The sequence below is a fragment of the Humulus lupulus genome, chromosome 5 (genome assembly GCF_963169125.1).
Source record: "Humulus lupulus chromosome 5, drHumLupu1.1, whole genome shotgun sequence".
NCBI lineage: Eukaryota > Viridiplantae > Streptophyta > Magnoliopsida > Rosales > Cannabaceae > Humulus > Humulus lupulus.
Genome location: NC_084797.1, coordinates 13,985,285 through 14,003,596, shown reverse-complemented (window position 1 = coordinate 14,003,596; position 18,312 = coordinate 13,985,285). Strand labels below are relative to the sequence as shown.

The 18,312-nt window shown below is 36.9% G+C and overlaps 1 long non-coding RNA gene and 1 pseudogene across 1 annotated transcript; both read left to right on the top strand.

Moving 5' to 3' along the window:
* Positions 1-1,533: 1,533 nt before the first annotated feature.
* On the top strand, positions 1,534-16,336 carry LOC133778867 (structural maintenance of chromosomes flexible hinge domain-containing protein GMI1-like; annotated as a pseudogene).
* LOC133834491 (uncharacterized) lies at positions 16,261-17,744 on the top strand. The gene is made up of 3 exons (XR_009893353.1): positions 16,261-16,282; positions 16,422-16,520; positions 16,605-17,744. It is a non-coding gene; the product is annotated as an uncharacterized LOC133834491 (long non-coding RNA).
* Positions 17,745-18,312: the final 568 nt, after the last annotated feature.

The following is an 18,312-nucleotide window of genomic DNA, read 5'->3' as shown; positions in this document are numbered from 1 at the left end:
TCTACTACTGAATCAGAATATATTGCAGTGACAGAGGCAATTAAAGAAGCTGTTTGGATACATGGTCTATTGGAGGAGATTAACCTACAGTGTGGAACACCTACAATCTACACAGACAGTCAAAGTTGCATGCATTTATGTAAGAACCCTGTGTTTCATGACCGAACAAAACATGTAGAGATTAAGTACCATTTCATCAGAGAAAAGGTGACTCAAGAACAAGTTCTAATAGAGAAGGTGCCTACAGAAGAAAACCCAGCAGACATGGGAACTAAGATTGTGACCTTACACAAATTCAAGCTCTGTTTGAATTTGCTTGGGGTCGACACTGGAGGATAGCCAGGACAAGGAAAGAGTAAAGACCCTTAGAGATATTTACACTAACAGATTCCTGGTTCATACTGAGAACTTGGATGGAAATTTGTTAAAATACAAGTCATCAGTATGAACTGTATTCTGTTAGATCTACATGCAAAATATTGTTACAACCAATTCTTGCCAGCTCAACATAAAACAGATCAGAAGCTATTCAAGATCAAGAAAATTACAACCGAAACTTTTTATTCTACTTTAGCCTATAAATACATGTAATCTAAAGAGAGAAGAGGCTTATCATTTTTTGTCTATATACATAGAGAAATTTGAGAGCTTTGAGAGTTTTTCCTGTAAAAGAAAAAGAGAGAAGATTATCAGAAGAGTGATAGGGTTTTTTGATTTAAGGGAAAACAGAGAGAAATAAGGGGAAAAAGGAAAGGGAGTACCTGATGATGTTGTAATCATGATCTTGACTGCTTGGTTGTAACAATTTCTCCATTGATTAGTGGATTTGGAGCTCTCAATCTCTGAGGCGAGCTCAAGAGGACGTAGCCCCAAATATTTTGGTGGCGAACCTCTATAAATCTCTGTTTGTATCTCTCTTCCCTTACTCTTGATATATTTGTTTCTGGTTTGTGATTGAGCTTGAGATTTCTGGGTTTATTTATGGGTTTGTGGTTGAATATCTCGGTGTTCTTCTGGGTTAGGGCAGAGAGGGTAAAAGGGTTTTTTTCTCTCAATTTTTCCTTCTCTTTCTTCTTTACAAAATTCAGTCGATTAGGTGAACAAACAAGAATAAAAGCAGCCTAATAAAACAAAGGTTCAGTAAACTAAAGGCAAAGGTCAGTTTTGACCTTGGTGTTACTGATGTGTTTGAGAATTGTGTAGGGTCATATAGGTAAAATCCCTACACTCACTAATACTGAATGATTCAATTGTAAATGGCTAATTAGCTCTTTTTGGCTCACTAATCCTAAATCACAAAAACTCTTTTTGGCTCACTAATCCTGAATCACACAAGACTCGGCTCATTATTCTTTTTGAATTAATTTTAGATTTAAATCAGATACATACTTATTTTTTTTGGCTCTAGATATTATGTTAAAAGAAAGAAAGTATTTTTAAAATAAAATATAATATATAATAAAAAGTACTGGGTATTATCTCAAAACCAATCGTTAACTAGTGAACTATGTTTCGATGATCCACATACTTTACACGTCGGAATCACGTACTGGCGCTTGCTTATTTTAGCTTAAAAGCTAAGTTTCCTTTACTACTTCACTCTTCTTTCTCTCTCCAAAATCTCTCATTTCTCACTAATTTTTAGTGTTTCACTCACGCACTCTGTTTCACAAGATCAAAGGTTTCACAAATTCATAGCGTCAGCTCGAAGGTTCGTCGGTTTAAATCCATCTTTTTTAAAAAAAAAAAAAATGTCGAACAGTTAAGTTACTCATGGATCAACATCGTTATCTGACGCATGAAATGGAGTTTTGGATTATATAAACATTTGTATTGAGTATTATACATGTTGATTCTAAGCGTTTCGAGAATGGTGAACTTGATGTGTGAATGTGTACGTTATTATGCGCTTTTGCTACATGTTCTGCTTTCATTGCTTCTTTCTTGGAAATTTTTACATTTTTAAACAATAATATTGATCAAGTGAACATTTTTTTTTTATTTCTCAGGTTCTATAGATATCGAGCGCTTGTTTGGATTCAGGTAGTTTTCAGTTTTTGAGATTTTTGTACACTTATAAAAGAAAAGATCAAATTTTTAAAAAGTTTTACCGGGAACTTTTTGTTTTTGAAAATGTTAGCAAAAGTTTCAAACGAATTTGAAAGTGCAAAATGTACAACGTTAGCAAGTTCTGAAAAACAAAATCTGTAGATTTTTCCTGGATTTTTTACGTTGGGTTCTAGTTACTTATCTCAAATATAGTATAAAGATGTACGTTGTAGCTCAAAAGCATGAGTTTTTAATTTTTTTTACTTGAGTTTGCTATAATTTTTCTGGGTTTTGAGCAGTTTATCTGAAATTTTCCAGGTTCGCTGTTTTCTGGTTGATATATATAAAAAAAAAAAAAGAAGAAGAAATGTTGTCCCAGAAAGGAACGAAAAGACAACTGTTTGGAATCAATGATGGGGGAAATAGTAGAGATGAAGTATATAGGTTTAAAATTCTATTGCCGAGTGGAATAACAGTTGGATTAAGTTTGAGAGACTGTGGTTCGAAAATGCCTATTGATCAGTTTATCACACGGGTGAAAGAAAAATATTGTCGAGTTATGCAACTGTCCGAATCAATGCAACGTAAAAGATGTCTTATTAACTGGAATGCTGGCTCTTTATCTCTTCAAGATGCCAATGATGCCAAGATAACAAGCTTTGTGGATTTCAATACTTTTAAGCCACATAAGTGCCACATTTTAATACTTCATGTGAGTATAAGTTACATGGGGAGTTTGGTTGTTCCTTGAGTTGATTCTTTTTGTGTAGTATTTCTTACTTGTTTTGCTTCTGAATTAGGATGGTTCTGGCAAAGTTATTGAAACTTTTGAGGTTAGCAAATCAATCTGCTCTATCTTACCTTGATTTTATCTCTGTGATTCTAATATACCTGATTCCCTGAGTTGCAGAATATGTGGGATTTGACGCCTGATACTGACATGTTAAAGGAGGTACCCGAATCATACACATTCGAGTCTGCTCTTGCAGATTTAATTGTAAGTGTTTGGCTCAGTTCAGTTGTAAAAACTTGCTTAAATTTCTTGTCAACTTTGTATTTGATTCTCTTGTGTTCATTTTCACCAGGACAATTCACTGCAAGCAGTATGGTCAAACAGAAAGAATGATCAAAGACTTGTTAGGTATGACGTTGATGTATAATATTGGTAAAGCTACATGATTTGCTCATTTTGTGGTCCATGATTTTTTTTATAGAACAACTTTGGTTCATGCTAGTTATTGTTAAACAATAGAATTTACTACTGCCTTTTTCCTTATTATTTCTCTGTTTTAATCCTTTATTTCTATTGGCTGTTGTATGGACAAGGGTCCCTTTTGTACCTGTTTTCCTTGTATTATAAATACCCTGTACCGTGTACCCTTTTGGTCTAAGGAATACAATACAATTTTCTGATTCCTTCTGTCATGGTATCAGGCCAAACAAATGGCATCCGAAGGGAGTCTTAGCTCTACCCCACCCATGGAGGACGAAAATACCCCAAACCCCCCTCTAAACCCTACTATCATCAACCCAGAAAATGTCTCTACAGCCGCCGCCCCCTCTCCTTCTTTTTCTCCCTACTCTCCTTCTTCTTCTTCCTCCCTTCCCACCTTCACTCATTCCATTTCAGTGAAGTTGGATGATTCCAACTATTTAGTCTGGCGTATGCAGATGCAGAATATCATTATTGCTAATGGCCTTGAAGGGTATATTGATGGCTCGGTGACTTGTCCATCTCAGTTTCTTGGTGCCGATTCTACCACACCAAACCCAGCTTTTCAAGCTTGGCATCGCTGCAATCGTCTTCTCATGAGCTGGTTGTATGCATCTCTCTCAGATTCTCTGCTTGGTTAGATTGTTAGCTTCAACACAGCAGCTGACATTTGGGTCTCTCTGGAACGCACATACACGGCTGCCTCCTTTGCTCGCAGCTCTGATTTTCGCACCACCTTGCAGACCCTTCGCAAGGACGGCCTCTCTGCTTCAGCCTATTTACAGAAGATGAAGTCTCTTTGCAACACTTTGGCCTCTGTCGGAGAACCGATCTCACAACAGGAACATCTCTCTTACCTCCTTAATGGCCTGGGTCCTGAATATAATGCGTTTGTTACGTCCATTTTAGCTCGGCCTATTCCTCCTACGATTGAAGAGGTTCATGCCTTGCTTCTCAGTTATGAAGCTCGTTTAGAACGTCAAACCGCTGTAGCATCTCTTAGCTCCCTTCAAGCCAATTTCGCCAAACTTCCATTTCCCAAACCATCGCCTAAATCCCCACCAGTTTCTCATCCCTCACGTCCAACATTTAACCCAAATAATAATACCCATCAATATAATTCCCATCGAGGACCCTCCTGACCACCATCCCCTTGGCTTTCTACTCCACCACGCCCCTCCCATCGCCCACCTAAATGCCAGATTTGTTTCAAAGTTGGTCATACTGCCTTCAACTGTTATCACCGTGCCAACCTAACCTTCCAACCCCAACCCTCTCCCCGACCATTTAATGCTTATTTCACCCAACAAAGACCTGCCACTTATCCTTCCTCCTCCCAACCCGCACCTCCCCTACTGCCTACCCCTCCTCCTCCCTCCTCACTCACGGATCCAGCTTGGTATATGGACTCGGGGGCCTCCCATCATTTCACTCCTGACATTAACCTCCTGGAATCAGCCGCTCCATATACGGGTAATGACCAAATTACTATGGGCAATGGTAAGTCCGCTCCTATCTCTCATGTGGGTTCTGCATATCTTCCGTCCTTATCTTTTCCCTCTCTTAAGCTTTGTCGTCTTTACTATTCTCCCTCACTGTCTAAAAATCTTCTTAGTGTTTCTCAGCTTTTTCAAGATAATAATGCCTATGTTGAATTTCACCCTACTCATTTTCTTGTTAAAAACCAGGTCAGTCATCAAGTAGTTCTCACCGGTCTGCTTGATCAAGGCATCTATCGAGTCGCTTCTTCTACCACCTCCCCTTGCTCGGCCTCACCCAGTTTACTCTTTTCCGCAAAGTCCTCCGTCGACCTGTGGCACTCTCGGCTTGGTCACCCTAGTTCTGATGTTATTTCTCATGTTTCTGCTGTTTGTAATTTTTCCTTTCCAAGAAAAGATTGTCTATCCTTTTGTACTTCCTGTCAATTAGGCAAATCTCATAGGCTGAGCTTTCCTAACTCTGTATCTCAGGCTACCAAGCCTTTTGAATTAATACATTCAGACGTTTGGGGTCCGGCCCCGGTTTCATCTATTACTGGTGTCAAATATTTTCTTCTGTTTATTGATGATTTTACTCGGTTCACCTGGTTTTATTTGCTCACTAATCGCGATGAAGTTTTCTCTACTTTTCTCACTTTTAAACAACTTATTTTTACACAGTTTCAATCCACTATTTCCACTGTTCGCACAGATTGGGGCGGTGAATACCGACCCCTTTCTCGTTTTTTCACTACCCATGGGATTAAACATGAACTCTCTTGTCCCCACACCCCCCAACAAAATGGTCGAGTCGAACGCAAAAATCGCCATATAGTTGAAACCGGTCTCACTATGCTTGCTCATGCTCACTTGCCTTTGTCCTATTGGCCGTATGCCTTCTCCACAGCTACTTACCTCATCAATCGCCTTCCTACTCGGGTTCTCCAATACTCAAGCCCCTATGCACGTCTTTACCAGAAAGTTCCCAACTACTCCCTGCTTAGAGTCTTCGGATGTCAATGTTTCCCCTTTCTCCGTCCATTTAATCAACATAAACTCCAATTCCGCCCTCATCCTTGCATTTTTCTTGGTTACAGTAGCAAACACAAAGGCTACTTGTGCCTTCATCCATCTTCTGGTAGAATTTTTATCACTCGTCATGTTATTTTTAATGAGTCTAATTTTCCGTTCTCTTCTTTACCGAGCTCACCTCCACCTCCTCAACCACCTCATTCCCTTGTCCCATGTCTCCCCTTCTCGGTTCCACCAAGCAGCTTCGTCTCACCACTTACTCACTCCTCTCCTTCCACGGCCCCCATGTCACCAACCCCCACCCGACAACCATCTCCACTCGTCACTCATTCTCCTTCACCCGTCCCAACGCCCAACAACTTTCCTTCCCCTCATTCTCCCCCGTCTTCGAGTCCTTGCCCGCTAGCCTCTACCTCTCGCTCACCCCCCATGATTCCACTGGTTGTTGATATGCCTACCCCACATCCACTTCCCATTGCTCATACTAATTTGCACCCTATGGTTACTAGAGCTAAATCGGGCATCCATAAGCCCCGTTTATTTGTTAGTGTGGCTGCAGGTACCCCAGTTGAGCCCTCTACTTTCGCTGAAGCAAGTAAGGATCCTCGCTGGATTGAGGCGATGACTACTGAGATTACTGCTCTACAATCACAGGGCACTTGGACACTTGTTCCTCCTCCAACTGGTACCCAAATTATTGGTTGCAAATGGGTGTACCGTATTAAACTTCGTGCAGATGGTTCTGTGGAACGATACAAGGCTCGCTTGGTGGCCAAGGGATTCCATCAAACACAAGGCATCGACTACCATGAAACATTTAGTCCCGTGATAAAACCGAATTCCATTCAGCTTGTGCTCTCTCTGGCCGTGTCTTTCAGCTGGTCCATCAAGCAACTTGATATTCAAAATGCGTTCCTCCATGGTGATCTCGCTGAAACCGTATACATGAAACAGCCGCCGGGATTTGTGGATTCTTCTTCTCCTCTTCATGTTTGCAAGCTGTCAAAGTCCCTTTATGGGTTAAAACAATCGCCCCGCGCTTGGTTTCTCAAGTTAAGCACTGCTGTACTTGAATGGGGTTTTGTTGCTTCTCAAGCCGATGCATCCCTGTTTATTTACAAGAAAAACGGAGCCATCCTCATCCTGCTCATTTATGTCGATGACATTATCCTTACAGGCTCCTCTGATGTGGTTCTTGCCAACTTATTATCTTTCCTGAACACCAAGTTTGCGGTTAAGGATCTTGGACCTCTTCATTTTTTTCTTGGTATTCAGGTTCACCACTCTCCTCGAGGCCTTCATTTATCACAGACCAAGTACATACGGGACCTCCTCACGAAGACTCAGCTGCTGGATTCAAAACCAGTGGCCACTCCAATGGCTTTAGCTCCCATATCTCTGTATGATGGTCAGTTGCTTTCGGATCCTACACTGTTTCGCAGTTTGGTTGGCGCTTTGCAATACTGTACTCTCACTCGCCCAGATATCTCCTTTACAGTCAACAAGTTATGTCAATTTCTTCATGCTCCCACTGATGTTCACTTTCAAGCAGCCAAGAGAGTCCTTCGTTACCTCAAAGGTACTCCTCACCTTGGTACACTCTTGCAACCGGATATGCACCCTGAGCTCCACTGTTTTACGGACGCAGATTGGGCCTCTTGCCCCGACGATCGACGTAGTACAAGTGCTTACTGTGTCTTCTTTGGTCTGAATCTTATTTCCTGGTCCTCCGCGAAGCAGAAAGTTGTTTCTCGGTCCAGTACCGAGTCTGAATATCGTGCCTTAGCAAATGGCGCAGCTGAATTATTTTGGATTCAATCTCTTCTGACTGAACTCGGCTTCCCCCTCAAGGCATCACCGACCCTTCACTGTGATAATATGAGCACCCTACATCTTGCCTCAAATCCTGTACTTCACGCTCGCACAAAGCACGTCGAAATTGACTATCACTTTGTTCGGGAAAAGGTGAAAACTGGGCACCTTCAACTCTGCTTCACTCCTTCAGACAACCAGGTTGCCGACTGCCTCACCAAACCTTTAGTCACGTCTCGGTTTCAAGAATTGCGAACCAAACTCACGGTTCTTCCTAGCACCGTGTGTTTGCGGGGGGCTGTTAAACAATAGAATTTACTACTGCCTTTTTCCTTATTATTTCTCTGTTTTAGTCCTTTATTTCTATTGGCTGTTGTATGGACAAGGGTCCCTTTTGTACCTGTTTTCCTTGTATTATAAATACCCTGTACCGTGTACCCTTTTGGTCTAAGGAATACAATACAATTTTCTGATTCCTTCCGTCAGTTATAAGCATATTATATCTCATGTAGTCTATGATTGTTTCTCTTAATATATTTTCACTGCAGAATATTTAAAATTGAATGTAGTAAATGCAAGATAACTATTTTTAACATGCTCTGCTCTGTCATTTTCCAATGTAGTTATCTAAATGTAATGCATGATCACAGACTTCTAACAATTTCTGTTTCAATGTTTGCAGTGTGGATGTTTCAGAGAATAGGATTTCGATCTTTGACACTGGTACAGGTATGGATGACAGCGATGAAAATTCTATAGCAAAATGGTATGTGCCAGCAGAGTCCTTTCCAGCATTTTGTGTGCATATAGAATATAAATGGTGATCTCTTTTTATTTGAGTCATACCAATGTCTTAACTAGTGTCTTCTACTCACTATATAGGGGAAAAATTGGTGCCTCACTTAACCGATCTGAAAAAGAGCAGGCTATTGGGGGCAACCCTCCATATCTAATGGTAAACTAGTAGATTTTATCTAATGAAACATTCCCTGTTTCCTGTGGATTTTTATATTTGATTATTAGAGAAAAATATCCACGTGTGGGGACATTCAACAATACATAAGAGCATGAGATACTCCATGCATCACCAATTGGTTTTGAGATGTAACCTTGTGTTTCTTACTATGCACTTCATTTTACTTCTAGATCTTTTTCCACATTCTAACTTGTTGTAACAACTCAAGTGTCTGTAAAGATTATGAGTCGATTTCTCAAATTATGCAGCCTCATTTTGGCTTGTTTGGGTATGGAGGAGCATTTGCCTCAATGCATTTAGGGAGGTATGAACATGATTCAAATTCTTTTATTTTCATTATTCACTAACAATCATATATAACCTTTCTTTTCACCATTCTTTTTCAGACATGCTTTAGTGTGTTCAAAAACAAAGGGTTCAAAGAAGGTATATACTTTACGTCTTGAGCGAGAGGCCTTGCTCAGGCGTTCTGGGGCTGAACTTAAATGGACGGTAATGGAATAGCATGAGCAGTTTATATTTTTTTAAAAGACGAAATGTTCTCTTCTGTGTTTTTTTTATTCTTTTCAAATGAATTTACAGTCTGTACCTTTTCATATTAGACCGAAGGTGGTCTTAGGGACCCTTTAAAGGATGAGATTGCAAGAACAAGACATGGAAGCTTTACAAAGGTAGGCTGTTGCATTTCTTTAATGGCTGGCTACCAAGTGATTTCTTCATGTGCATCTATAAGAGCAGCTTTATCCACTCTACTTTTTTATTTTTTACTTATTTTGCTTATCATAGCTGTTCGAAGCGACATTTCATTCATTTGATGTGCATTTAAGAATGGCACCTATCTTTTGCAATTACTTATTTTCGAAGATGTAAATTTTATGACAAATTTGGTATAAAAAATGAGTGAATGTCATATTAGGCTCAATATTTATAATTGTGCTTTAACGGATAATATGCAAATTATCTTAATAAAGTTAATAATTTATTTAATATTTATTATAATATGCAAAGATTAATATTTTTTCATTTTATATTGTAAAAAAGATGAATAAGAAAAGTAATATAGTTAGTCATTTAATTGTTAATTAATAAATTAGTAGTAATATGATAAATAAAAAAAATGACATTTATTGTTGTATCAAATTTGGCCCGTGCTATATCTTGTGCTAAATTTGGCACAACTTTTAGAAAATTATTAGAGTTACTGAAATGTGCTAAATATAACAATGTAATACCTTTTTGGCACTCTATTGGATACTCTTAGAGCATCACCAACCGAACGCTATTATCCCATATATATGGGGTTGGTGTGCATAGACCCCTCCAACCAAATGGTACAGTTTACTGCATTTAGCTATGTGTCAACAGTGACACGGCATATATGTCGTGCACTGTTCACACGGCAAAACATTTTTTTTAATATATATTTTATATTTTTTTAAAAGATAAATATATTTATATCTTATATATATATATATAAACGATATTTTATTTTATTAAAAAATAATATAATCATAAAGAATATATTTTTTGGTGTAATTTTTGGGGTTGTGGTTGGAATGAAAAAAAATATAGTACTAAGATTATTTAGTTTTGTTGTTGGTGCAATACCATATATGAGGTTATGGGTTGGAGATGCTCTTACCATTTGCCTAGTGAATTATTTTGCTAATATATATGCATTGAGCACTGTTACTGCGAGCCTATGACATCCATGTAAATTTTTGCTTTTGATTATAACATAATACAAAATAAAAAAATTGACTTATTTTTTCGGATAACTATTATAATTTTGTTTTTTTTCAAAATATCAATAAAGATTTTTTTACAAGTAAATTATCAATTATGTAATTGTTCTAATTTATAAAATGAGTACTAATATGTGCACACAAAATAGGTACCAAAACTAGTGTGACAATCTGGTTTAAAAAGATCTTACTACAAGAGAAATCTTAATTTTTACCTGAACACCTTCAAAATAACTTAACAAAGCTATGATTTTTTTGTGAAAATTAGAACTATTTTGTAAGCTTACTACACTGAAATGAAAAAATTTTGCAGGTTGAAATTTTTGAACAAAATATAAATACTTTGGACATATTCCAACTTCAAAGCAGGCTGAAAGATATATACTTACCATATATTCAGGTTTGCTGTACTTCTCTTTTTTTTTTTTCTTCCTGATTATGGATTCTGTATATATTAATTTTGTCGTGATTGCAGTGCGACGAGGTGTCCAACTCAGGGAAGACAAGTACACCCATAGAATTTCAGGTTAACTCTGCTCTTGTTTAGCAATTTAATTCCTTGAAGTTTGTTTGTTGACTAAATTTGGTTACCGTTTATCTCAAGTTCTTACACTATTTAATCTCAGCTACTTGAAAAATAAATGATCATATGCTGTTAACCTTATCTGAAGTTCTTATGCTGTTAACCTTATGTATATATCATTGCCTGTTTGGTCTGAGAGAAAAAAGAATGGAATGTGGAAGAATGAGTGAAAAATAATGAAGTGGGTTTTAATAAATATTTTTCTCAATAAATTGGAGAGAAAAATAAATGGATTTTTTTTACAATTAATGACGAGTAAATTACTAAAATGTCGGTATTTTTAAAATTTTAAAATAATAATTTTTTTGATATGAAAGTAATTATCAAACAATGTAATTTTCTTTCCTTTAATCTCTATCAAACAAGTAAAGGTAGGCATGTAAATGGGGTGGGTCTACTCCGCTCCGGCTTAATCGGGGCGGGTTTGTCGCGCCCCATTCAACTTTTTTTTTTTTAGAAACATATTATAATTTTAGAATTCTCCCTAAGCTTAAATATTATTTTCTTTTTTGCAATCCTTATTTTTTACATTTTGTATCAACTACACTCTCACATATTTTATTTTAAAATTTACAAAAATAAATATAAGAATATAGATAAAATATATTTTTCAATATTTACAATATTTCATAGAGGAGTTGTGGAATAGAAAATTATATAAATCTTACCCTTCAAGTATATTTTAAATTAAGAATATTCTAAACCACATAATTTTATGTATTATGCGCATATTTATATATATATATATAAAAGTAACATAAAAGAATTGAGTTAAAATATAGAGTAAAACAAAAAAGTTTTCGGGGCGGCCCAACTTGAATTAATAACCCCGCTTGAATTCATAGCGGGGCGGGGCAGCGTCCCCCCCGCATGCCATTTTGCCATGCATAAGTAAAGGAGAAACAATATTTCTTTTCCATCTTAATTATTTTCTCTTCGTTCTTTCCCCTAACATAGTTAAGTTTTCATTTTTCTGCTTTCTTATACTTATAAGTTCTCATGCAAGAATCTGAGCAAAAAGAAAAAAAAAATTCACATGCAAGAAATTAGTAGAGTTGGTTATATTTCAAGTACTTGAGTTCAGTATGTCATTTATCAGGTCAACGGCACTAATTTGACTGAGATTGAGGGTGGGGAAGTTGCTATCACAAACTTGCATTCTTGCAATGGTCCTGATTTTGTTTTACAGCTTCATTTCTCATTCAAGCAAGACAATGTAACCAAGAGTTCAGGTAACTGGCTATGGCATCTTCTTTTGTGAGCTTTGGATTCACTTTTATTTGTTTGTTTTCTAGTGTCATCTCTGTTAATAGCCATTTCTCAATTTAACATTGTGTCAGGTTCAAGGTCGAATCAAGAAGCCAATGTGCGGCTGAAATGTGTTTATTTTCCTGTTGTTGAGGTAAAATTATTATATGCATGGCTTTTATTTTTCTGCAAATAGATGGGGAACTAAACTGAAAAAGGGTTTCTCAGGGAAAAGAGAATATTGATAAGATTTTGGAGAAGTTAAAAGATGAAGGACATCAAGTCTCTGAAAATTATGAAACATTTAAACGTGTTTCTGTTCGGCGACTTGGTCGCCTCATACCAGATGCCCGCTGGGTAGGTTTTTGTTCTTCTCATTTTTCATTTTCTTATATATTTTTATTAGAATCTCCTGGAATCTTCATACATTTATTGTGAAATAACTAGTTCTGCTAGAAACGAAGAATTTACTATTGACATGAAATATATTAAATGTAAGAGACCCTAGAGATTTTCAATTGAGATTAGTCTAGTCATTGCTTGAAGATGAAGATAAATGTTATCTTAATTGTCTTTCCTTTAATAACCAAACTTAAAGAACAAAATTCTCAGGCGTGGTTGCCTTTCATGGACTTGAGGCATAAAAAGGGAACTAACAAGGCACAATTATTGAAGAGGTGCTGTTTAAGAGTCAAATGCTTTATTGGTAGGGTGACGAATTTTTTTTTTCCTAAGAGGTGTTACTTATTTGGACTTTATTACGATAACATTTCTTTGTTTGAGGATTTTCTATATTGCTCTCATATTCTTGGTTAAATTAGACAATATTATGTTGCAGATACTGATGCTGGTATAAATCCAACTTCATCCAAGGTAAGTTTTGATGATGCTATTCTTTCATTTCTGCAGCAAAATTTAAGCAAATGGTTCTCTCTATTTCTCTATCTTGCTGTACCTCTGAACTGTGTTCTTAGCTGGTTGTCAGTGCCTTGTACAGATGCACTATTGATGAAAAGAAAACACTAATTAACTTATATAAGTTGAAAAGCATATGTGGTCATCAACTTTTCGTAACCTGTTTAACATTGTAAAAGCAAAGTAGATATCAATAGCTTCATTTGTGTGCAGAGAGCATATATCTCTTTCAATTTGGGTTGTGTACTTTATAAGTTAAAGTTACTCAGGCAATTGTATCTGTATCTGCAGACTGATCTAGCACCCCACAGTCCGTTTACCACTGCTTTAAGGAATTTCGACAATAATCTTTGTGAGAATGAAAAAGGTCTTCTTTTGCCTATTGGAACTTTTGTGCATCATTTATTATTCAGTTTGTATCCATCTCAATGTTTTAGTCACTTGAGCTGGCTTAAGTGGTTTTTGGTGGGTTAGTGTAAGTGTGCGGGCTTTAACTCATCGTAAATGTATCTTAGGAAAAACAATCCAACTCAATTTATCACTTTTACGCTTGCAGGGATAGAAATCAGAGTTTATAGAGATGGGAAGTCACTGAATTCTTCGCAACTAGAAAGGGATTGTCAAAATTGGATTCTTCAGATGCACATGAAGTATGATGAAGAAGTTGATCATGGTGAAGATGAACCTGTACTTGCTCTTATGCCGAGCCCTGCAAAAGGAAAGATGATTGGCATGTCATGTGATGGTATGAATGAAAAAGGGAAAGCTTTTGGTTTTCTGAACTTAGTAGGAAAAAAAATTGAAAGGTGGAAAAAAAAACAATTGGTTTCCTTTCAATTATCATTCTCTTCCTCTTCTTTCTCTTGGAATTATGACTTCCATTCTGATTCTATTTTGTGCATTTTTTTTTTCGTTCTTTCATTTCCCAACTGATTTCTTCCATTTTTTTCAATGTTAAATTAAAGTTTCAAGGGTTCACCAAGTTTTTAAAAGGAATGGAATAACATGGAAAGCTGGTCAAAAGATAAAACTTTTGAAGGGAGCATGTGCTGGTGTTCATAAAAATAATGTCTATGCAACTATAGAATATTTTGTACTTGGAGGTTTCAAGGAGATCCAGGTGGTACGTAATTGTCCTTGTAGATACTTTTTTGTTATGTCAATAATCCAGGTGGTTCTTGTTCATGCAAGAGTTTGGGCGAAGATTTGACCCTCATTTCTCTTTTGTGCCTTTTCAAATAGGAGAAGCTCAGATTATTTGCAGGTAAATTTTGTACATTTTGAGCAGCTGAGGTTCTTTGTTTAGTCATTTTAGTACCTACTTAAATTATTTTTGACAATAAATATTTTGTATTACATTGGACCAAAAAGGCCACTTGGTACATCAGATAAGGATGGGTGCATTCTTTCTGAAGTTGATGGGATGATGAGATTTAATATTAAAAGCTCCATGTCTATACCTATAAATGTGATTGATTCCAAAAAGGTTTTAACATACTTCTCTAGTGTTTTTTCCTTCTTATAGTACTAAGATGAATGGATTTTCTTTCATTTTCTCAACATGCTGTCCTTTGATTGCAGTGCTTACCAGTTGAAAGTACTGAATGGAAAAACCAGATGGATAAGCGGCTTCAGAAATATCCATCTACAATTGACTTGCTAAGCCCAAAAGAATGTAAAGAATTAGAGGTTGGGGTAGAGGTTAGAGTTTTTATATCTATTTACTGAAGAAACAATGTGAAACTTAATTAAATTGTAAAGAGTTTAATGATTTCATTTCTAAAGACCAAAAAAAATGGTGGCTTTTCACTATCTTTTTGGTCAAGTAATTAGAAGCTTTCAAAGTCATGTCTCTGTTTTCAGGAATTGCCTGTCATTGCTACTGCGGGACAAGTTCCTCCCAAGGACGTTGTAGCAGTTGTTCGGCCTTCTAATTATGTATCTAAACATGATTCAAGAGCTTTGGATCAGAGATTTATATTTAAATGTAATGTAGACATGATATTGGAACTGAAGCACATCGACCAAATGAAAGATCCTCAAAAACTTAACCATGTTTATACGAAGCGTGTCTCACCTTCTTCAGATCATGGAATCCATGGTATATATGTCTTCCCAATAGGGAGCAAGTTCCCATGTTTGTTTCGAGAAGCGGGAGTATACACATTTTCATTTTCTCTTGTAAGTAGTGCTCAAGAAGTCCAATTTTACTTTTGTGTTTAGAATTATGTATTCTGAATTTGTTTCATATGATGTACTATGTTGCATCATTATTTCATTTATCAGACTGATTCAAGTTGTAAGCCATTTGTCAAGAGAGTTAAAGTCAAGGCATCTTCTGAGATAGGGAAGTGGGCACTTTTAAATGATGAGCAGAGCCAACCTTTTAGTGTGAGGTAACGCTTCTCAAAATTGATTGTATTCTGTAATTTCTTAAATTAACAACTTTTATTTTTGGGTTATATTTTATTTGTATTTTCCTGTCTTGCATTAATGCCAGAAGTAGAATTATTTTTCTTCAAAATTCTTATACATTTTTTTTCTTCCATATGAGCATATTTAGTTGTATCCTTTATTTTCTTATCTTCTTTATGTTCTCACTTTTCCTATTCAAACCTCTTCTTCTCTCAAGAGATAAGGAGCAAGATATTAGTTTTTTTTATTGGCTCAACAACCTCGTTGTGCAGTGTTGGTTCAACTTTGAGTCCTCTCTCAATTGCATGTTATGACATCTATGACAATAGAGCTCCTTTTCCATCTAATCCTGAAGTTGTTGTCAAGCTCGAAGCAGATGAGGACTCAGTTTTTCATGTTAAAAAATTTAAGAGTAACCTTTCCACTTCAAATTTGTTACTAAAAATTGAGGTATGGACATATGAAGATGTTGCACTCTTGTTCAAATTACTATGAATTTGCATAATGCTTGTATCTACTTTATTTGTTAAAATTTGTATGTTTTAGGGCTTACTGATTGAAAGCAATGACTTGGACAAGATCAGACCTGGTTACAAAGCCACTCTAGTCATATCAAACTCAGATGGGAAATTCTCTGTTTCCATTCCTTGCCATGGTGTGTATAAATTTGTGCAGAACCAAGAACATAAAATTCAAAATCTCCTGTTGTGCTATTTAGTGATATTATTTTTAGTATTCCATTTATTTATAATTTCTTGTTTTGTGATATCAGTAACTCCAGGTTGTTTGAACCGTGTTAAAGAGCTCGAATTAGAGGTGTATCAATCATTTTCACTCTTGCATACCAATTCAAAAACTTTTACAGTATAGATTTTTATTATTGGATTGAAACCTGGTGACTGCAGAAGATGGTTTCACATGTTTAACAATGTGTCCTGTATTTTCCTCTCTCCAGATGTTTGATGCATATGGCAATCATGTTGTGGGAGGCTTGGAAGTTCAGTTGGATGTTGAGGGATTTGAGATGCTAGATCAACTGGGCCCGAGGCATAAAGTTAGCATCTTAAATACATTTTATTGCATGATTAATGAAGAAAATCACTAACACCTAGATGCAAAATGGCTTGGGCAAGAACAGAGTTGACAAACTGGTCTACACCTTTGTATTTGAGAAGAAGGAGATGGAGATAGGGATGGTGGTCTGAACGGAGGCCTGCCTGATTGAGAGTCAGAGTTGCCACGACCAACAACATAGGGATTCCAATAGGAACTGTGACCAGGATTAGAACCTGAACTGGGGGAAAACAAGATTCAGTGGCACGGTCATAACCAGATTGAGAAGAACTTCCAGGCTTTCTATAGGCACCATTAGCTTGAGGACTGGAATCAAGATCCCTAGAATGCTTTTCAAGATGACTCTCTTGAGATAACATCAAAGATTCAATTCTGGCCACAGTGTAAGAAGATTGGTGTGAGTTTATAGAGATAACAAACACATCATAATCAGATGGTAAATCATTAAAAATGGCTTTGATATATTCTTTGGGAGTGGTGGTGTGACTAACAGAGCTAAGTTGATGTACAAGAAACTTAATCTTGAGGAGATAGTCATTCAAAGAAAGAGAGCCTTTCTTGAGATTCTGTAACTAAGTCTGATACTGATCAAGCTTAGCTTTAGTTTGAGTAGTAAAATAGCAATCAAGAACAGACCAAACCTGAGCAGAGGTTTAAGATCCAACCACTCGAGTGAGAATACTCTCCGTCATAGATGAAAGAAGCCACGAGTAAATGAGATTATCCTATTACTTCCACTGAACATAGGCCGTGTTAACATTCTTAGCAGTACGATCTGCATCCGTGAGGTACTGCAATGGCGGCTGATACTTAGGATCAATGTAATCCTCAAGCATGTGACCACGAATAGCTGCAAGAATTTGAGGTCGCCACAGTAAGAAGTTATGACTATTGAGCTTAATAGAGAGATTGTGCGAGAACACAACGGGAGCAAATGTAACGCCCTACCACCCAGGGACCGTTACGTTGTGCATTTTAAACAGTGATAAACTCGCTAACCGAGCCATTTGTCCATAATTGTGTAACTAAGTGTGATTAACGGTTTAGGCTTAAAATTTTTGGTCAAAGATACAACGTTTCACTAAAATGTTTACTGTATACATTGGGATCCTGAAAATATTTTTTAAAGGTTAATTACAATAAAATATTTACAACCAGCCGACCTAAGCGGCAAAATAGGGTTTATCCCTAGTTCCTCTTTAAACCCTCGATCGTGGCGGTCAAGCAGTCGCATGTGTACACATCGTCACCTAAGCTCTCTAATTCAAGGATGGTCCAGCTTTCTTTTGCCTTTACCTGCACCACATAGCACTTGTGAGCCGAAGTTCAGTAAGAAAACTCAATATGCTCATGAACTGGTAATAACATGTCACTAAATCATAATAAGCATGCCTAGCAATAATAGCCCTATTCATGCATGCAAGCAAGTCCAAATAAGTGATTGTGGGCCCTACCCTCCTATATGGATGAATATCAAGTCAATCCTAAGTGAATATCAATAATGATTCTGATAATCATGTTGGGGCTTGCAGCCCAATCAAATAAATGACTACGGAATCACGAACTTGGGTTCCACACCCTAACCAGATAAGTGACTATGGAGCACGAACTCAAACCATATAAGTGACTATGGAGTCACGAACTTGAACCAGATAAGTGATTATGGAGTCATGAACTTGGGCTCTACACCCTAAGCCATGTGATGTTATAGTCACCTGAGCCTTTTGGCTATGACTCTAAGTAACTAGCCTTTAGACTAGACAAATGCTTTT